This window comes from Neodiprion pinetum, chromosome 6 (genome assembly GCF_021155775.2).
Source record: "Neodiprion pinetum isolate iyNeoPine1 chromosome 6, iyNeoPine1.2, whole genome shotgun sequence".
NCBI classification, from domain to species: Eukaryota; Metazoa; Arthropoda; class Insecta; order Hymenoptera; family Diprionidae; genus Neodiprion; species Neodiprion pinetum.
Genome location: NC_060237.1, coordinates 26,603,266 through 26,626,783, shown reverse-complemented (window position 1 = coordinate 26,626,783; position 23,518 = coordinate 26,603,266). Strand labels below are relative to the sequence as shown.

The 23,518-nt window shown below is 37.6% G+C and overlaps 1 protein-coding gene across 4 annotated transcripts in view; it reads left to right on the top strand.

The window, feature by feature from the left end:
- The window catches only part of msi (RNA-binding protein musashi), a 134,172-nt gene that overhangs the window by 97,587 nt on the left and 13,067 nt on the right, over window positions 1-23,518 (top strand). Inside the window, exon 2 of one of the 4 annotated variants that reach the window (XM_046632851.2) lies at window positions 8,586-8,707. The exons of the other annotated variants lie outside the window; for them this stretch is intronic. The gene's annotated coding sequence lies outside the window, so the exon portion shown is untranslated. The remainder of the gene's footprint in view (window positions 1-8,585; window positions 8,708-23,518) is intronic. 4 annotated transcript variants of the gene reach the window in all.

Sequence of the window (23,518 nt, the reverse complement as noted above, 5' to 3'; positions counted from 1 at the left end):
AGTCAGGCTTTATCGTTTGTCATGAAAATCCATTTTTCATTCTCAATGGTCAGTTCGGTATTCACGAGAGATATTCACGAGGATTTTTTCGGCTTCGATATGCGTACCAAATACATAAGAAACTTAGAAACCTGCAATCATTTATCGTATTTTTGTATCTCCAGTCTTGAGAATGTCGAATACGTGAAATAATGTAACCGAGATATTCTTGTATTACATACATAATGCATATTCCAACAATGAGACGAATTTATTGTCAGAGGAAATGGCTGAATTTTTTTACCTCTCCGATCGCGCGAGCTAAGGACGTTATCAAATGGCGGATAATGGTCAGACAATGAAACGCGTGATCGAAACATCAGGGAAGCTGCGTGCAGGTCGAACATGTGCTTTAAGAACTATGTTAACACGCGATGTCAGCCCAAGATTTAACGCAACACGGAAGCCGAAGCCGCTAATAGCAGCAAAATGTGTAAACTTTTTGGAAATGGAAAAAATGCAGTTCAGTTTTATCCTCATAAATTTGTAAAAGTATCGAAGGGTTCAAGGTATCGGATGAAATTTTGATTTCCGGACTTATCGCTATTATACCTTATTCGAATGAACGCGAGAATATTTGTCCGGTAATTCCGACTGCCAGCTTCAGCCACGCGAGAGAAGCGATATTGGCCACTCGTACGACTTGCGTAACTTGGCGCAGATTTAACCTTGCGGAGCGGAGGATCCGGCGACGCGACATTGAAGCTGAAAATGAACACCGGCCCTGGGAACCCTCGTGTTTAGCAGCCCCTCTGTCTAGCCGTCCGCCCCTTGCCCGAGTATTGATCTGGGGGATGATTTTTAAGACAAAGTTTCCGTCGACCCTCACAGATGGCTCCACCTAGCGATCCCTCGCCTCTCTCGCTCTCGCTCTTCCTCTTCCTCTTCCTCTTCCTCATTCCTATTTCGAGCTCTCGACTCTCACGGCCAAGTTGCGAAGCTAGAAAACCCTTCCGCATCCGGTTGTCATCGGGACAAAACTGCTGGATGCATGGCCGAAGGATTAATCGGTTCGAGTCGAATGCCGACGTTGGGTCAATATTGGAATTGCAGGATATTTTCATCTTTGAGAAACCTTACATATTTACAGTCCACTGTAAACGTGTACAAGGATTTGTGTAAAATGATTTTCATCAAGTTTTTATGAGAATCTCGAACACGATGCGTCTGATGATGCGAATCATGTTCGTTTCACAATTTGTACTCTGCTTGGAAATGATCAAAAAGATCAATGGCAGTGTAAATAAATGTCCGGGTAGACTGCGGAAGCAGTCAGTCGGCAAAGTTCGGTCGAAGTGCGAACGAAGAATGCGAGCAGCGTGTGTGATTTACTCTGCGTGCGACTACATCTGTGAATATGGAAAACACCGCACGTCGCGGTAGAACAGAGTAAAAAGCGTAGTCGAAAGCACGGAGGGATGCGCGTTTTACACGAGCAGCAAACCGCGGGAATCATCGGACAGTCATGAAGTGGAAACTGGCAGAAAACAGGTAGCAGAAAATTCGGAACTCTAAGGGCCAGGAACAGTGGTTCTCATTGCTCGTGGGACGAACGCTGACGCGATTTCGCGAGTTCATTTCGCTGGCTGTGAAACGCGGGAATCAATGACAGTCATTTTGCTTTTCAATCGCATCGTAATAATCATCCCTGTCATCTTCGTACAAGCTTGCTCGAGTTACATCCTCTGCTCCCGTGACGCTTGGAACATTCAAGATCGACGAGTGAAATCCATCCAGACTCGATTACGACCGGGCTTAAAATTAAAAAATAACGTTTCCAATGATTCGAGGTGGTTACGATGATACTGAGAGTCTTTTTGAGTGTGTTACGTAATGCAACAAATCTTGACACGCTTGGTGTTATTTATTTTCGCCAATTCCTCTACGACTCTTTATACTTACTTTGTTAATTAGTTTGACCGTCGGCGGATCGATCGGGATTATTGATAGTCAGGGTCAGGTTGGACGTGTTCTCTCAAAATACCGCATCATGGGAAATGGAATTGCTCCCGATCGTTGCATTTTTTGATTCATTTTTACATTGATGGAGGAGAAATAATAATTCTCGAAAGAGGGGATGTTCGGCTGGGGTGAGTCACAGACGCTCTTCAGAGGGGCTCTTGAACCCTTCGTGCAGTCGATATCGTGTACGAGCCATTTCCCCTTCTCTCCATTTCTCTCTCTCTCTTTCTCTTTCTCCCTTTTTTTTCGATAACTATGCACTGATACAGTTTACATTTATTTATGGCTTGCTGGAGATGCTTGCTGCTTGGTATCGAAAACACGACGAGATGTGCAAAAGTGGAAATAAAATTGAGGGGGGGGGGGGGGGGGGGGGGGCGTAAGCGATACTCCGCAATTCTATGACTCGATACAAATAAGTTTCAATTTCTGCAGCAAACGGCGGTAATGGAATTTTTTTTCCAACGTTAGAAATAAGAAAAAAAAATGAAAATAAGAAATTTGCCGATATTTACGCGGGCTTGGAAAAAAACTTTGCAAACGTTTCGCGAAAATACAGCCAGTAATAACGATTCGATGCTCGATCAGTCGATGCTTCGGGAAATATTGGCAACACTCGACGTCGTGGTTCGTTGAACGGTGCTCGAAGATTCATTGCTTTTATTTTATGCGCGTTCATCCTTTCAAACAAATGCCCAAATGTACATATATACGTAGAGGAAATTTAATTAAAGTTAAATCATTTTTGTAACACCGATTTTCTTGCCGCACAAATACCGATTGATATCGATATTCGCGATAAAGATATACATGTAGGGACAAGTTTGGAAAATAATGTTTCATTAGATGTAACGAGATAAGTTGTTTTTGACTAACCCCGTGTTTTATTCTACTCTGGTGCTAGATAAGTTGTTGGCTACTTCGAAAAGTTTCAACGGTTGAACCTTCTCTATCCATACTTCTTTAAATTACTTTCCACGTTCCAGTTCTCTAATTTTTTGCTTAACGAGGTTCGTTCATCGTTGAAGTAAACGCTGTCATTGATGTAACGTCATCACTTCCATCGTCCAGGTTTTTATTGAGACCACGTTACGTACCATCCTATGTTGGTATGATAATTAATCAACGAAGTAAACACAGCGTAGCGTGATAATAATTAATTAGAGAACGAGAAAAATGATGATAGAATAACCGATTGTGAAAAACCATCAATTGTATGTATCGCGTAAAGAAGTAAAATTTATTGAGGTTCAAGTTAGTAACGTTACTTCAACGACGCCTGTTCAGAAAATTCAGCTAGAAAATATTGCAACAAGTTCATATTTTGCAAAGTCGTTCTAAAATTGTACGACAACTGTTTTTTTCACGACGCTTCGTTACGTTAACGTTACCATCTTCAGTCTTCTTGAAATTTCCTCGGCAAACGTCGCTGCGGGACGATCGTTCGGTTTCTCGGCCGCGTTTTTACGGTTAATCAACTAATTACACCGACATTTATAACTCCGCGAGCAACAAATACGCCGTTCGTTCGACCGGGATTGATCGATTCGTTGCAATACGATTCCTCCGTCGTCTCGGCCGTCGCTCAAAGCTACCGCGATATTTTAACGGACCCCAAAAAGACGTTATCGAATTTAATCCCACCTTTGTTCCCGGAATGACGTCGAAACGAGAAGAAGATTTTTGCACGAGGAATTTATTTTGGGGAGGGTGGTGAGGAGATTTTCAGCTGTTTAACCGCCACGAGAGAATGCAATTTAACATTGTTCTCTGCTAATTGAAATTCACCCCCCACCCACCCCTCTCCCTTTTCCCATTTCTATCGTTCTCCGAGAATTGAAAAGCAATGCAATGCTAATTGAACCGAAACAATGCGCCGTGGTGAAAATTTGATAAATCTCCTGGATATTTCGTCGGGTTTAATCTGTTTAGTTTTTTCTTTTTCTTTCCCCCCCCCCCCCCCCCCCCCCCCCCTACATTTTCCTGAAAACCGATTGAGTGTAAGATTCGAAAAATCGTCAATCACGACGGGGAGAAAAACTGTGGGAAACTTTTTTCTTCGTTTACTTTTCTGTCTTCTATTTTCGTTTCTATTTGTGGGTAACCGATGACGCGTAAAAATTATGGAAAGCTTGGCTTGCTTTATACGAGTAACACTATACCTAATTATATCACCATCTGTCTTACATACCTCATTATATTTTGATATTGTTAATTAACTATATTATTATTATATGTATACGTATTATATGTATATTTACACGAAAACGTAGATCTAGTGACTGCAGTATCATATAACGTAATACGTATATTATATACCGTATAATGTATGTGTTTTACACACACGCATATATATTTACATAAATATACATATATATATATATATATATATATATATATATATATATGTATATGTGTATGTATACGATAGATGATATAATCCAATATGTCAGAGAGCAAATTAATCTTGATGTCTAGAAGTAGATTTTGTGTAGATCTATATTATTTCTATAAATCATTATCATTATTATTATTATCATTATTATACTAGCACGCCATTCTTGGGGCTTATACATCACGATAGATTGAGATTATAGTATATATGTATGTATAGATATATAGAATAAGACACACAGAGTCTAACGTTTGTGTTTATAATGTTTATTGATTTTTTTTTTCTTGGTCAATTACTATTGTACCTATTTATTGCCGTAAATATTCGCACTGACTATAATCGTAAACACCGATGACTATGCACGATCTATTTTATTGTATCAAAACGGGGGAAAAGTAATTTTGTTTATTATTATGTCGCGTGAACACTTGATATGCATCTGATATCTGAATATGAAGGAACAAGGGGCAAAACCGATCGATAGTGTTGGAACATCGCGATTTATTTTCTCCTGTGACTCAGAAGATTATTAAAAGCCGCGGCTAATTTGCACGTGACCAAATTTCTCATCTTTATAATATTTATAATCATTTAACGAACGACGAACTATTTAATAACACCACATAAATACGTAGCATTGTTTCTCGTATATGTATGTATATTTATTTCATTACTCGGAGTTGATTATAATTTGTTGAAACGCCATTATTATAGTACACGGTGTGTTTAATCATTCGACAGATATATCGAAACAGGATATGACCGATCAGCAGTGAGATTTTTCTTTGTCGCGTTGATTTTTTTGCCGTCTCCATTACGGAAAAATTGAATAATTTATTAATAATCGGGTGGAAAAAAGTGATCAACGAAGTATCATAATCGTATGTTTTTATAAAAAATGTGCGCGCACACTTGTTTGACAAGTTTTATTATTTATTTTTCAACTCACGACTTGTCACATCATCCATTTAATCGAAAATGACAATTTCTCCGCATAATTCGTCTAGTAACGCTTTTCACCTCGTTAACAAGTCATAATACGGATCTTATTCTACACGTCATTTCGGAACTATGTAAAACTGTAGAATACGAATCATACATTTATATATATATGTATACATATATATATACACACACACACACAATATATATACACATATACATATACATATACACACAGGTATAATTTATTATATATCACCCTAGTGTTAATTGTTTGTGCATACGTAGAGCTAATCGCTGTATATTACTAACAATCTACATTTGTAACCCAAATAGGTGCTGCCAGCTAGAGATAGTCGGTTAATTGTTTCACATCACATATGTATTGTATATGTGCATATATGTATTCGTAATAAATCTCTACCTGCATATATACACATATATATTGTAATGGGTATGCCTTAATCACGTGCCAGAGTAGTTTCGATTTACGGTATATTATTTATTGTTAGTTTCATAGGTATTATACATATTATATATATAATATATATGTTATATATATAATATATATATATATATATATGTCACTTGCCTAGAAATAGTACCTATTTGTACAGCAAATATGTTAATAACCAGACGACACATTTTTCTGCATCGCTGCACTCTAAGGTTGTTTGAAATTGTTGTGAAATTAATAATAATTATTATATATTTCGATTGAAAACATTTCAGAATTCCGGAACTAATGAAAGTGTGTGCCCATGTTTCTTCTTTTTATTTTCATTATTGACTTTTATCTTTCACATTTTCGTTACAAAATATATACGTGCAGAGCAGAAGAAGAAAAAGAAGACGAAAAAGAAGAAGAAGAAGAAGAAGAAGAACAAGAAGAAGAAGAAGAGGAGGAAGAAAAAGAAGAAGAATACGAAAAACAAACAGAAGAAGAAGAAGAAGAGGAGGAGGAAGAAAAAGAAGAAGAATACGAGAAACAAACAGAACAAGAAGATAAAGATGAGGAAGAAAGAACATTGCAAATGAAACCAAAACGCGTAGTTTTTTTTTTAAATCTTGTTCTTACTCCGTTTGATAACTTTTATCTCAAAACCTCGTAACTGTAGTGCAGCAGGAAAATTTTACAGTAGACACATTGTGTCTGAAGCATGTACTTGTACATCACACATACTTTACTATTCCGTATATATATATATGTATATTACGATGTAGCCTGCAATTTAAGACGCGATGAAAGGGTTTCTTGTTTCCTTCGTTTTCAGACTTGAAAGTTTGCCGGAAGGTTTCAGTTATAACTATTTATATTCATTCGTTTGTTCTTAGAAACTGAGGAAAAAATTGGGAGAGAGAGAGAGAGAGAGAGAGAAATCGGATAATAAGTTGGGTTCGGAATATATTAGGTAAAAACACAAAAAAAAAACCCTTGATCGTCGCTTCTGTTGATACGGATGAATTGGATATACGTATGAAGAAAGTGAAGAAGATAAAAAAAAGAAAACAAAGCACACAATACGCCCACTTTTGTTTAACTATTAGCGCCAGTAGTTCTTTGTAGCTTGTTAATTAACTTATCACAAGTTAGATCGTACATTCGTGTCCGTTTGTTTGTTTCTTTTACTTGTCATTATGAACAAATTAGACATTTGACATGAGGATAACACATACGTAGCATTATTATGTAAATAAAACAATTACGTGTATTTTATACAACAGCAAAATCGAGTATAATACGTAAATATAAAAGTAAAGAATATTTTTACCGCAGCTTCGTATAGGTAAAAGTTATTTTATCAACTTGCGATTATTTTTGACAGTAATTTTTTCAATTTGTAAGGATTGTACCAGGAACGATATAAAAATGGGCGCAAGAATTTTATGAAAAGTTTTTCTCGCTTTCAACGTTATATCCGCTTTCATACCCTGCGTTATTTCGAAAAACATACCAAGTATAAAGTCTCTTCGGTGTATTAATATTAAGCAATTTTATCGATAGTTCCGACATAATCATAGAATCAACGCTCACGTATTGGCAAAGCCGTGATTTTTTTCTATACATATTTTCTCGTGTCTCTTTCGAAATCTTTTTCGAAAGTAATTTATACATTTTCACGTATCAACTTTGTAGAGTTTTGTAGTTTGTCACGTATCAGTATACACTTCGCACGTAACGTACGTACAGTAGCTCAATAAATATACGTATAGCCTCGCGTATGAATTAAACACTATAAAGTAATTATGAAGAACGTTTTGTGAGTAACTAAGGTTAAATATTATACGTATGTGAAACCTTAATCTTTTCATGAAAAACAGAAAAGGTTATCATTTGATTGCCCGTGATACAATGAAAATGAATTGCATGAAAAAAGGAACCGGCAATAAAAAGTATTCGAAATATTGTATTTTTGACTGAAATATTTCATAGAAAAAAAAAATAAATAAAAACTAGTAACAAAGATCCAAGGTCTCGACGCGTGTATTCCAAAAAACATTCTCGATCGCAAATCAGACAATTCAATTCACAGTGATTGAATTCCACACAGTTGTTGATATTAGTTGTTATCACATCTAACATATAATATGTATAGCCGTCCTTATAGCACACAAGTTTTTAGATAGTTGGACGTGAAGGATATACGTGTGTATATATATATAATTATATATGTATATATGTATACCTATATGTACTTTACTAGCATGAGATGGTAAAAGATAACCAGTTTTCTCTCTCTCTCTCTCTCTCTCTCTCTCTTTCTCTCTTTCTCTCTTTCTCTCCTAATCACTCTGCACTCGTATATCATTATAATATACTTAATTATATATGGCGTTATACGTATTCATAATATATTAAGGGTTCGAAGAACGAATATACCTATGAAATAGAAAAGAAGAATGAAAAAAAAAACAGAATTGAAAACAAGGATGGGATATGAAAATTTCTGTAGTGTTTGTATACTCATATTCATGTATAATAATTCTTTCTTATCCCGTTAGTGTTATTATTATCTGTACACCCACTACTACTATTACTACCACTACTACTACTACTACTACTAATGCTACACAATTCCACGTAGAAAAAAAAAAAAAAAGACTTGCAATTAAAAACAGATATAATATGTGAATTAGAGGCCTATAATACGTAGTAGTACTCACGAAGTGAGTTTGAATAATGAGATTTAATATTACATTATATTATAAGATATGCTTCATCACGAATTGAATTATGTTTTTCAAGGAGGCAGGTTACATTTCTGCGGATCGAAAGGCGTCGTAAGCGTCGTAAGATGCCGCTGGACCGCGACGGGAATCAAAAACTGGACCATCGCTGACAGTCCTTACCTCCAACTCCCCCTCCAGGTAAAAGAACAAAAAAAAAAAAAATCGGTACAACGATTTGAAAAAAAAATAAAAAAAAAAAAAAAAAATAGCGAAGAAAAAGCTGCGGGAGCCTGACGAATCGACTTTCGTCCAGCTCTCCCGTCTCGCAGCTGCTGTTGTTCTTGTTTTGTTAGATCCACCTTTTATGTAGCTCTGTCTCTCTCGCTCTCTCGTATTTGGTTGGTTTGGACTGTATGGTAATAACTTGATTGAAAACAAAAGTAAAACAGATGAGAGGACAAAAGGAAAAAAAAAGAAAGAAAGAAAAAAAGAAAAGAAGAACAAATGGAACTCCCTTAACTGTTTATACGTATTATATTTGTTCATTAATACCACCGATGTAATACTTATACCTACATTATATTATATAAATGTTGGATCATCACTTACTTGACATTATTGACCCGTTACACTATTGTTATACCTATGCATTTATATACTACGTAGTAGTGGATTTATTACGTACACCGTCCGTACTTCGGTGTGCAGCTTTTTTTTTTTAACCCTTCTAATCAGCGGCAACGTTGATCATTTCGCGTTTTATAAAGTCTTAGCTTCAGTTACGTCGAATCATTCGCACATCGTTTATCGATTTATTGTCATAAATTCTTTTACCGATACTCGTTGAATTGTGCAAAACGCACTTCTTCCCACAATTTGTCAAGATGCCAACGTTGGCGAGGGGAAGACTTTTTTAATTTTTTTTTTTTTTTTTCTTTCTTATTGTTGTTTTCACGATCTGCGGATTAGCGTAGGTTCTTGGTCAGATAACGTGGTCAATCATGTCAACTAAACATAACTCTCTAACTCTTAGAACTTACATTATTTTAGTCTAACCTTATAGATGTAGGTTAGAAGTGTTAACCCAGTTTCAACTGGATATGCTCACATTATGGTGCCTTTTTTACATATATGCATTAAAATTTTAAGTCTTCACGTATACGTACACTATACTTGGCATATCCGTATCGTATGTATCGTATTGTTATTGTTATTATTATTATTGTTATTATCATTACTGTTATTATTATTATTATACATACACATACGTACTCCACGTACCTTACATAGTATATAATAACAATATCATTCGCATTTTGTTGCTCCCACTCATCGTAAATACTTGACACACACACACCCGTTGCTTTGTTGAGTTTATAGAAAAAGCGGATGATTTTGGGATTAGATTTTTGGGTTCCCTAGGAATATCTAATATATTTGTATAAATCTATTATATATACACCTATAGTATAATATGTTGGTTGTGTAACTGTTAACGAAGAAAAGAGGAACAATAGTTTATAAATATAATGTCTTTTAACTCTCTGGCATGGTACATATAATTGTACGAAAATTTGGCAATACGCGTATTGTAATGTCATCTATATCATCTATCATCTACGTAACTCGAAGTATATAATACATATCGTTATTTGGGTATATTAATTATAAAAATTACATAGTCACTACTTAATGTTGAATAATCGTATGTATAGAAAATTGCTATGTGTTTCGTTTCGTCTCATTACTAATTTGTTTTCCGTCTTACGCCTGTACGAATAACATATATTATACAATAACCTATATTTTTATAGAAGAATCATGAATAATTTACGTTTTTTATTAACGTACAAGTAGCTCTCACGATAAGATTATAATATCGTAAAGCAAGTCGATCGTTGCCATGGATTATATAATAATATAATAATATCTCTAAGAAATGTTACTTTTTGTAGCTTTATTAACAATGCTTGTTAACGGATACTTGAAAAATTTTCAATTGTTGTAAATGTTTCGATTTCATTGGAGATAAAAAATTCTGTGGAACTTTTCGCTTTGGTACATAATTTGATAATTGGCTCGAATTGACTTCTTTACGAGGATTGATGAAATAAAATAATTGAGAAAAAGCTCCCGTAAATTTATATATATATATATATAATATATAATATATATATATATATATACATAACGAGATGAAATTAACCACGTAGGTCTCTGGGTTTATTGCATGCGGATATTGTTACACGATATATATATACGTATGTATGTGTAAAGCTTCAATGTTCACCGCCGTCCGGCGGGCAAATAATTAATTGCATAATTAACGAGTGGATTCATGCTGCCTTAATACGCTTAGACAAAGTTGTAGATAAGAAAATAAGAGGAGAAAAAAAATTTGGTGAGAATATTCTTAGTTGAACATATATATGATATTGTTGGTCAGCTTAGTGTTTTGTAGAACTTCATAACCCGTTGATTGATAATCGTATACATAACATCTTACGCTTCACGTACCAAATCATATTTTTATTATACACTAAAGAAATGATATTTGAATTTCAGTTTATAGTAAGCTTGATTAAGCGGTTTCCGGAAACTATATATCAATGCCGAATATCGTCTCGACTGTATACCGTCTGCATCGTATCCCGAAAGAAACGAAAGTCGAAAACAGACTAGAAAATCTATATCTCTTTTCCACCTCGCCGTTTATACTTTAATGAGAAAATTTGCTGTCTATTAATTAAACGAAAAAGTCAACGTAAACCGAGAACCGTGTATTAAAAAAAAAAACCAAAGAGCGAATTTACCGACGACGTATATGTACATATAACGAGTGAAAAAGTAAAGAAAGAAATGTTATGTACAATAAGAATTTTGACATCTCATTTCTGTGTTGGATTTTAACATGTAGAACATAGAACGAAGGAAAGTTTAATTATTTTTCAACGAAATCAGACTCTTCGAGCTCTAAAGCTGTAATGAAATAGAGTGAAAAAAATGTTACGATATGTTTGTTATAAAAACAACAACAACAACATTACGGTAAAGAATAAAAATTGTTACATAATATCTATCGAGGCTAAAAGTAGAGTTGGTTATAAATTCCTTGGGGCGAAAAGTGGAGGTGGTACGTATTAAACCGATTCATTTTGCATTAGCAGGGATGTGGATGAGGCGGGAAAGGAAAGTTATATCTTGCGCGAGAGATTAAAGTGAAATTTCCCGAATCTCCCTTCTGTATGTATATAAATACTCATATACGTGTAAACACCCACACACACACGCGTATGGATAACCGTCACTGATTTAATATTGCACAGCAAGTCGAGCCTTCCTAAAACTTCTTCGGGGTTGGCGTGAGTTGGGTGGGTATAAGGGTTGGTTTGGGTTGTTTCTTACTTCATCGGTTGGCTTCGGTACACAACTTGCTTCCTTCCTTCCTTCCCTCCTTCCTTCCTTCCTTCCTTCCTTCCTTCCTTCCTTCCTTCCTTCCCACCTTCCCACCTTCCCACCTTCCCACCTTCCCTCCTTCCCACCTGCCAGCCTGTCGGAGTCAAGTCGTGCCGCGGTGAGAAGGGTAGGGTAAGGGGTAAAAGTCGACGAAGCTTATTTGACGCTTTGAATAAATTAATGGCTTTAAATTTTCAGAACGGATCACAGCATATCCGACAGCGTCTTTGAAAGCCTTTAATCCTCGCGTCTTATTTCGCAAAACTCATTACTCCATGGCTCGAGATATTTTCACTCGTCAACCGCAATCTTCTCCTCTCACCTTTTCTCGTATCTCACGATTATTCAGGCTCGTTGGATTTTCGGCTATCGTTTAATCGGAGGAACTCCTCGGGTAGATTAAACTAATACGTCATTTCAATTTCGCTTATCGCTCGTTGAATGATGTTTGGTTATATTTTTAGTCCGCGAATAGCGATATCTTCCAAATAACATGTCACAACAAATTTCTGCCCACACTTGTTCCTGTCCCGTTACGAGGCAAACTAAATTGATTCTCTCCGACGGGGTTCAAGTTCATGGTGCTTGAGAGGAAAACGAAAATAATAATAATAACAACAACAGCACAAGGAAACTCCAAGAGACCGCCTCATTACGAAAATTCAAAGAGATCCCAACGGCTATCTCTCTATGTGTAGAGTCTGTATTATATACCTTACACGCTGTAGATACCTACGTAATACCTACGTTTATACATAGGTACCAACACACACTTTGTTAGAAGTTGGTAATTCGCTCGCGGGATGAAAGCCGGCTTTCATCGGTTCGTTCGAACAAACCGTCCGTGGTTTGCGACTTCCCCTCACCCTCACCCTTCTCGCGTCCATTTGCTGGTCGTCATCTTCTCCTCGAAGTCAACCCCCCCCCCCCCCCCCCCTCTTCGTTTTTCTTTGATTCCAGTGATTTGATAAGATTTTATTTAATTTTTTTCACTTTGCCTCGGCAGATCTTCCCCCAGTTCCGTGTTTATACATATATATATACACACCTGTATCTTATGCACACAATTTCAATATTTCTCCGAACGCTGTGTCGCGGTTCTTTAAATTTAAACACTTAAAAATTAAGAAACAGAAGGTTGACGAAAATGGAGAGAAAAGTACCGAGGGTGCCTCAATTATGGTCTGCACGCGATTTGAAATTATCTTACACGTATTATACGGTACGAATTTTTGTTCCGACTAATTGGCGGTATTTCACAGAGTTAATTTCGATTATCCGTGAACTTGAGGAATTCTCGCATGCCGTTTCAGTTGACCGCGCTAACGAGATCGTTAATCGGTTCGAATCATCGATTCAGGATTAAGTGAAATGACGAGGTGGCTTGTCGCCGTTACGTTTCTACGATGAAAATACAGTGTCGGTGATTCTGAAAAGGTAACACACGCGCACGCAACACGGACTTATCGATACACGTACGTACGAGCCTCGGGTGCATCTGCGACTCGGTGCTGCAGCACCTAATTTCTAATCAACACTCGCTAATTACTGTAATTCCCGATGACATTCCACTGGGCCACGGTGCATGACACTTGATACACGGACATTCCCTAATATCTGTAGCAGTATTCATGCGTCTACATAAATTGTCGCAATTGAGTTGCATTGCGGAACAGCAGCCATCGGTTTTACCTCGACAACCATTATTTATGTACGTTCAACCCGGAACTCGGTTCTTTGAACAAATATCTTATTGAAATACACGTCAGTAATTTAGCGTTCAAGATACAGCGTGTACTTTGAAATAAATTCGAAAATTGTGCCGGGCTTTTGTTTCTTGCTGAAGAAATGATAATGCAATTTTTAAGGAATTTTGCCGGTGAGATATGATGGTTTTTTTTTTGTTTTTTTTTTTACCTCCGAAACACGTGTAATAATCATAGAAAAAGAAAATGTCTCTTAATTTGTTTTTACCCTCTTAGACTTAACCACGCAACTGAGCGAACTCAATGATTGATCGTCGAATGATGATTTTAGAGTAAAATTTTGAAAATAATGAAAATTGTAGTTTATCGTCTACCAATTTTTGGAAATTTTCAGAGGATTGCAATATCGTATTTTAGTAAAGATACCCTGGTAAGAGAAGGAAAAGAAGAAAAACTCACGGTACTGGTTGAAAGTAGCGATTGATCGGGAAACAAAAAAAATGTAGGAAATCAATACACAAGTGAGCCCGAAAATTACAATTTATATTTGCTATATGGCTCGAGGGTAATAGTCTTGAGCAATTTTCCTGAAACAAACTCATCGTTAACACTTTCACTATTATTTGTGAACATATAACACGTGCGGTGATTGCGGAGGGAATCTAACGACCTTAATCGCAATATTCCGATATTTTGTTACGACGATTATTTTCGATAATCGATACTTTGCCCGTTATAACTAATGAATAAAGGTAGCCGCATTTATTTACTTCGGAAAAAAATTACTGGACATATGCCAATAATGAATTCTCGCGGTTTTGTAAAATTAATTTGATTAAATGAAATTGAATTAAATTAAATTGAATCAAGGCGTACGAAATGGACGATTAAACGTGTCATTTTGACGATAACGTTTTGTCAGGAGTCATTTTTTCCCGATTAATTAATAATAAATCGTTCGCGCTTTCGCATAAAAAAAAAAAAAAAAAAAAGAAAGAAACCAGCGAGAAAGGTATAAATTTATACCAGCTACTTATGAGAACCGAATCTTGATTCGTGTGAAAACTTGAAACGTCGGAGGGTTTAAATCTCTCTTCTTCCGTGTACGAGTTGCGAAAGGGGAATGAAAAAGAATAAGAAGAAGGGTGAAACGGAGAAGCAGATCTGGAAGGACGTCGCCGCGTCCGTTTCATCCCAGCGGGTTTTCACCCTTCACCCTTCACCCTTCGCCCTGCATCACCCATAATCCTGGCGATATTAATGCCTCTGTTTCCGTTGTTCCGTTGCTTTCGGGACTGCCGCCGGCTGCAAGAGCAATGCCTCGATGCAAAAACCTGCTGCCCACAATCGAGCTCCTCTCTTCTCTTCCTCTCTGCTCTCCTCTCCTCTCTCCAATGCCAGGATTGCGATATCGCCGCCTCGGTTTGCTTCGTCGGCTGTTTGTGCAGCTACGCGCCCGGTAAACTAATCGATACACCAGCGGACGGCAGTTCGTGGCTACACTTCTACGTACCCATTTTGCGAGCATGGTAGAAGCGTCGTTGAACTCGTGCCTGTTATTTTATATCTATACGCCCCACGTTGCAACGTGCGCTTTAGAAAGTAAAGCCGAATTATTTTGACAGGGTTTGAAAATGCGATGCCTGGGAACAGTTTCTCTCCGAGCGAGCCGAATAATCAATATTTTACCGAGAAAAATATTGATTACGTAATTCTATAGGTTGGCATCAAATTTCAGTGTCTTTTTGCTTCTGTGCTAATTGTCCTGGTTGATACATTAAATTGTGCAAAAGCAATTATGCTTTGCGATACCGATCGTTGGTAATCCGTAGTTATAATAAATACACGGTTGAATATGTATGTGAATAAAAAGAAACAGGTTAAAATTGCTCGCCGAAATTACACTCGACTTTCATTACATTCGGGAGGTTGGTTTCATTTCCATTTTACGCAATCGTGATGATATATTCAAATTTCCCCGCCAAGTTAAAACAGAATAAACTCTGATATTATCATTCTATGATATCCAAATGTCAAATGTATCAAAGAAACTATATAAATCTGACGATTTTACGATTGGAAAGTTATCTCGATTGAAAATTGATGCGATATCTTCATATTTTCAATGATCAGCGACTGGATCCTCAAATTCATTCTACATTTTTTGAGCTCATAAAAAAAAAAAAAAAAAACAATCCGACCAAAGCTAACATCAGAATTCGTTTTTATCTTCAAACTTAAAATGAATACATTTTTATTTCTCTCTCTTTCTCTCTCTTTTTTCCCGGCCCTCTGAAAGACAGAAAGCAGCCGATGCACAGCACGGTGAAACCGTAAGAGGAAAATTCGCTCTTACACGACGCATGCGAGTTTGCAGAGTCGCGGAGGGACGCGTTTACACGACTAACGACTTTCGCCTGATTTAATTTAGTCGAGGGCGTTACCGCAGCCCAGCTTCTCCGCCGCCCCCGAATCTGCAACCGGCAGTCACCCTCTCTGTATTTTTCTCCCCACATCCCGTACCTACGTACCTAGTATAGGTACGTTGCTAAATTGAAATATTTGGTTAAAACTGCGAAAACTCATTTCGACTGACCGCGCGCCATCGGTCAGCGAATTCCGTTTGACCGGGTTGATGAACGAGTCGCGACAATATTTGCCTCACGGGGAGATTGACAATTTTACCTTCCTATTTACCCTGGCTTTTTAACCACCCTATTTCACCCCCTCTACACGGTTAAAAATGAATGAATAAAAAATGTCCCAGCAGGTCCGTTAAAATTTTCGGATTTATTTGACCTATTTTTTAATGTATTAGTAAGTGAGAAAGAAGAAGTTGAATTACAAATTAAATGTCGATGTGACAATTTTAATGCTTGAATTACAAAAATTTGTTTCACATTAACCAATAGAAATGTAACGAATAACACAAATCTACAGTGAACCTGCTCTGGGACATCATGTTTAGTTGAATTTTTCCCAACAGTGTAGCTATCGATTTTTTACAGAGATTATCTATGATGCGATTTATTGCTTAGTTTTAAAATTGCAACTATCACACGATTGGCAAATATCTATTATTATTCTTTTTATCACGTACACAACTTATCGCTGCTTTCATCTCGATCATGATCTATATTCTCTCTATATATGTTTATAAACCGACCCTAAAATCGATAATGGTTGATATCTGATCAGACGTATCGCTATTACGTTACTCGCCTTGATAGGAAGTTGTAATAACGATTATACGGGGCGGTTGTAGGGAGGGTGGACAGTCGTTGGTAATATTAAGGCAGGGTAGTTTCGTCGGTCGGTAAAAAAGGGAACTAAGAGAGACAAGACGGGTATATCGTCTCTTTCTTACCGACTGCGACCTGCACGACAAACCGACCACGAGAATATCCGGAAATTTCTGTCTTGTTCCTGCACCGCGACGCCATCCTGCGTCGAAATGTTACCTCAATTTTATACAGTCCGTTTCACAGTAAACTAAATAATTCAACCTGAAAGTTCAATTTTTTTTTTTTTTTATTACTCTTTCGGCATTTGGTTCAATGAAAAGGGTGATGGAATGTGACACCTGTACTTAACGTGTCGTCAAATTTTTGTGTCTTATTCGTTTAAATGTTGGATACAACATTTTTGTGTTACATCGTATATCGATTGAGAAAAGAGACGAAATTTGTATTTGATACGATGATAATTATCGTGCTTCGTCGTATTTGCTGCAGGAATTTGAAACGTTCTTTTTCGGCCTTTTTTCAGCCGTTTGCATGCTGCTTATTGGAAGGGAAGAAAAAAAAAACAAAAAAAAAAACAAATTGCAAGCTCGATGAATTTTTGTACCATCAGAGTTTTTCGCGTATAAAGCGAATATTAATTACACGCCGAGAGCGCTGATATCGGAAAATTCCAAACGCCCCGAATACATCGAGGAAAAAGGAAGAATGAAAGAAAAAAGAATCACTGAATATTCATTCGGCATTGGGAAATTACGCGGAAACGTTACGCGTGCGTGTATTGCTGGCTTTAGTTTTTACCCATCGGCGAACGAAGTAAAAACTGATAGCAAAAATTGAAAATAAAAGAGAAAGAAAAAAATGTAGTAACCAACGTACGGATGAGAGTAACGTGTAAAAAACTCGGAATTTCACATTCTCCATGAGTTTCGAGTTGGAAATATTCCGCATTTTATTCGCGAGTATTCCGCAACGTGGTGAACTTTTACACGATGCCTACCCAGTACGGAAATCGCGTCAGTAAATATCCGGCAAAGCTTGTCCCTTCGGCTTCGCAAGCTCCGCGTATATATTTGCGTAAAAGCTGCGAACTTGTCACACGCATCCAGTTGGATAAATTTAGTCGCTGCGCGTGTCGTATACACGCGGATCAGAGACGATTAAACATTTGTTACTACACACACGTGACGCGTCGAGCATATACATCCACGTCTTTTGTATACGTTCCCGCTTTACTACGCTGACATTATCATTTATCTTGGAAAAACCGTGTGCACGAGGATAAACCGCCAGCGTACAGCCGTACGCGTTTCACGTCTGGTATTTCGCAATTGCCGTAATTAAATTTTCAGATTCGCAAATTTTTTTCAACCCTCAAACCACATCCCTCGCTATGTTATATACCCGTGGCACGTAATAAATCGCCCAATTCACGGTTGCTCTTATTGCCGCGAAATACCTACGCGGGAATTCCCGAGCGAAAGTAAGCATGGGTGAAAATTTTCGGAAACTCAAATTTGAAACAAGATCGTTGTTGTACAATAATTGTACGGCAAGATGTTTCATCGTTTATTATGTATCCAATTTTTTGACCGCGCCTCGACGTGAAATACATGCGTGTAGTTCTTCTGCTGCGGATTTGACCTTTTGGTTATACGAGATTGCTGCTTCCGGAATGAAGAGAAGAAAAAAAAAATTGGGGCAAAACGTCGACAGGGAAGCTATAGAATGAGCACACAGAAGAATTCAATAACCGCACGTGCGGCCATGTAAAGATTTATATACATTTGTATACATGTATACACAGGTTGGCTACAGCCGGGAAAATCGGTAGTAGTCGTGGAATTTCGACAATTGGGAAAAGTGAGGCAGTCGTGATGGACCAGGGAGAAAAACTTTGGCAATCCTTCGTAAATTCAATCAAGCTAACTTATGGAAATGATATTACTCAGTTTACAATTATTCATGTGAAACGGAGGAATCTTACCGTGATTTTGAAGCCAAAGGCCGAAGGAAAGAGTCAAAGAAACGTCAGGGAATTTTGTTTGAGGACAATTGTCTCCACCCTGATGTACTATTTCAAGTATGGGAGAATTTGTTTTCACGCCGAAAATACTCGTCCCTGATTCTTTTGCCTTTTCTCAAATTTCTTGACTCTCTTTCTCTCTTTTCGTATAATAACAGGTATTTGAAAAAACTGAATATTTTTTTATAGACGGTTGAACAAAATTAACAAGTGTAGTTTGACTCTGCTTTTGTTTTCATAACGAAGAATTCTCAGCAATTCGCGCTTTCGAAATTTGGCTTTTACTATTCACCAATCTATTTGGTACCGTATCAAGGTATTCTGCTAATCGCGGAATTCTTTGATCGCGAGTGAATCTGCCATGTTTCCGTGAATATTTAGTACTTTGTTATACTCACCGCTCTTCAATGATTTTTAAAATTTTTTCTCAGATTTTCTACATATTATATAATACACAAAATGTAGGGGCAGTATTAATAATATAAATAAGAATAATAACCAAAATAAGACTAAAACGTGTGCAATAATAATAGTAATAGTAATAGTAACAATAATCACAATGATAATAATCGTCCAATTAGTTTGGGTCGGAGCCACTTGTAATTATTTTTATCATCACATCGTATCACCTTCGAAGGAAAACTGATTATGGACGAATGTTGGTAAAGTTTTCTTTTCCTCATATCAATTCTTTCCATTCTTTCAACGGTTCTTTCACCATTAATATCGTTATTATTACTATTACTAATACTGATGGAATTCGCAGTGCATTATCAGAATTTTTGCAAAGATCAATCGATCACAAGGAGGGTCTCGAACATCTGATTGTGGCAAAGCGAGAGAATGACAGAGAGATAGAGAAAGAGAAAGAGATTTATACGGTGTAAAGAATATATGAAATCGATATATTAAAAGATCCAAAAATCCTTCCCTAAAAACCTGCAACAGTCGGACCTTATACAACCGGGATCGAAGTATACATATAATCACGTTCGTCGATTACCGTCAGTTGATCCTAATTACCGATCCCTGAATATCCCGGAATGCAACGGAAACCGGATAAAAGTCTAACGAACCAGTAAATAATGAACTAGGATTCCAGCGAATATCGCGAAACGATCTGATCAATGATTTACATTTGTTAAAAAAATTATACAAAGTTATAAAAATTCAGTATCACTTCTACCCTTTTCCATTCGACAACTTCCGGATTCCTATCCGTCCCAACTGTTTCTCTAAATTTCATCCCTTCCTTCTCCGTCTCTCAACAACCACGAATATCCGTGATTTAGTTCGCCCCTAACAATATAATTGATAAATGAGATTGTCACGCGCGTACGTTGGTGTATGTAAAAAAAAGTGGGGCTGCCGTCGAGAGAGGGAGAGAGAGACCGACTGACTTGGCTGGTTGTTCGACGTATTCGTCGAAGCGTGGTGCAGTGTTTCCTCTCGGCCATCTGTCGAGAGATACGAAATCCTCCCCCTTCTCTGGCCTTCGCCCCGCGGATTAATTGGACCTCCAACGTATTGATCCAATAACGGGGGAGAGAGACGGACACAGAAAGACACCGAGTGATCAGCCCGATGCCGAATACTCGGGGAACCAAAGGCCTGCGATTGCATCGAAACTTGTCTGTGACACCGATCTTGCAACGACCCTAGACATTCACCGGATAATTGTCATCGGTTGACGCGACGTCGGGTAGGCCTAGAATCGGTAAAGAATATTTGGAAAAATTTTACGCACTCGAGCACAACGAGCAATACGCACAGCGGTAACTCGGCGCAATCTCGTTCGAAAAATATTGTACATACGAATTTCAAATTTTGCGAAATGGCGAAGCTGTAGCCGTTTATTCCGTCATTTTATGGAGGGGATGAAATTTGATAATTGCTGACGAATGTTTACTTTTGTCGTGAAATAAGCGATGATTACTCGAACGAACCACGGCAGAAGCTCGCTAAGTGCCTGAGATCGGGGCTCTGGGAGTGACGGATGTTTGCAAAGTAATGGACATATAACGAGATGCAGTTTAGCAAGTTACGTCTGGTTGTAGATCGAATCTGTGTTACGTTGGCGTAAAAATTTCGCAAGATTTTACCACCTGTTATTTTCATTGCAAAATTAGTCTTGCGTATTCGGTGTTACGGGTTTCTCGCTTCGCTAAATAAATTACACGCCGCGACGTAGAATATAATAGGATGTAATTTAAATTGCAACGAATTTGCGGTTTATAATATTTTCTTACCGTGAGCTAGCGCGATATTAATTTCTCATTTCGTCCGGTATACAGCTCCGGCTACCGCCGTGTAACTTTTTTACACTTTTGCTTTTGTTACCCAGTTTTGTGTCATTTTTTATTTTACGGTTAATTTTTCTTTCTTTTTTTTTTTCTATTCCGTACCCTGGCTGGACGGGAAAAAATGAAAGTGCGCGACGAGCCTTAATCCTGCGGATTGATTGTTGGTTGAATTTGCAACGGATCGTTAAGTCGCAGGGTGGGATATGTCGTCGTTTTTACCACATTATAAGTAACCGGAAGTCAAGTTGCGATTTGCGAAACGTCGTATATTCAAGAACATACGATAACATATCGAACAATCTTGATGAATTGTTTTACGAGATCCGCCGGATAGATTCTATGGAACAATTCCTGCACAGTAAATTATATATAAAGCGTATCGCGCGAGCGTTGAAAAGTCGATAACGTTGTTCGGATAATAATTTTCGTATATTGTAAAAACGGTATAAAAATACATGTACATATGTAACATACATATCGACACTGTGTATAACTAAGCTACGTATACACATCAATAACAATGATAATAATTACATTCTATAACAACTATATCGGTGATAACTACTTATAAGGTGATCATAAGAAGAAGAAAAAAAAACGAATAAAATTCTCTATAACTATACGTTTAATATCTATATCATCTATTGTACAATTACCTATGCGAGTGAAGGAGAATAGGTACAAGAAAAGAGTAAAATCACCAAAACAGTCTAATCAAATGGCGGTGAATTCCTATACATGTATATTTATGAATATACATATATCTAAAATACATAACCGAATGTGCTTCTTATATAAATCATCTACGATACAGTATAAAACAACCACGTATACCTAGAATATACGTATTAAATATATATGTATATTATATATGTTATATAATATATATATATAATCAATACACGTGTAACAAATATTCATAATAATAATAATAATAATAATAATAATAATAATAATAATAATTAAACGCCTAATATACGTATCGTGATATAGTAGGTTCTACATAACAGTCGATAGCTAACAATATATACTACAAACTACACATCTATGTGTAAGGCACTTTATAAAAAATGTTCATTTTCTCAGGGATTTCTCTCTCTCTCTCTCTCTCTCTCTCTCTCTCGCTCTCTCTCGCTCTCTCTCTCTCTTTCTCTCTCTCTCTTTCTCTCTTTGCTGTGGTTTGTTTGGTTTGAATATCGATCATACATCTTTTTAGTTTGTGGTTTTTCATATCAATTCTCTCACGTTGTTTGTTCGTCGTCCTCGCAGCAGCAGCGACAGCATCTTCATCTTCACCTTTATCTTCATCTTCATCTTCATCTTGATCTTGGTCTTGATCTTCATCTTCATCTTCATCTCGATATCGATCTTCGTCCTCATCTTTGTCAGCTTCAGCAACACCGCGTCGTCTTTGACGAGATACCGAATTTTAACGTCCCCGATGCATTTCGTACATGATCAGAGGTTAGATGATAGAACTTGAGGGAATAAAAAATAAATAAATAAATAAATAAATAAATAAATAAATAAATAAAAAAGAAATGAAAAAAAAAAAAAATCCTACTCGCGTCGATAACGTCCGTGCGTCGAACAAACAAACGCCCCGCAGAGCTTTTGATCCTCGTTTTCGTTAAACCGTGTGTATTTTCTCGCGTGCCGCAAATAACGACGGGAGGATAATTCGAGCCGGACTACTCGAGCCGTTCAGGGGTTGCTACCCCCGTAGCTGCGGTATCGATTCTCAGAGTATCGCCTCAGCCTGCCTCTTGTCGAAAGCTCCGCATTCGGTGGCGCCACCCGGCTTCGGCATTCGGCAAGGCGGCTCAGCTGGGTGGCCATGATTGGTCCGGAGGGTGGATTTCGCCCCTGCGGAACTGGCGCCATCGCGCGGCTGCGCCCTCTAACTTGCCCTCCCTTTTTATCGCCCCTACCCATCGCTCTCTCTCTCTCCTTCTCTTACTCTAGGCCTCGAGAGGAAAAGAGAAGAAATTTGGCAAACGCAACCAGCCCCTGTTTTTCTTTCGCTCTCTCTCTCTCTCTCTTTCTCTCTCTCTCTCTCTCTCTCTCGCTCTCTCTCTCTCTCTCTCTCTCTCTTTCTCTCTGTGTCTCGCGCTCACCGAGACGCGCCAAACCCGTTAATCCACGGCTAATAAATAACCATCATTACCTCCGGAGAGTCTCTTCCTTCGACCTTTAATTCGCAACGCACCGATCGCCGATCGACCGAACGAATCTTTCTGTAACTGCGGTAGCCTCGCGGTTTTCAGTGTCGAAAC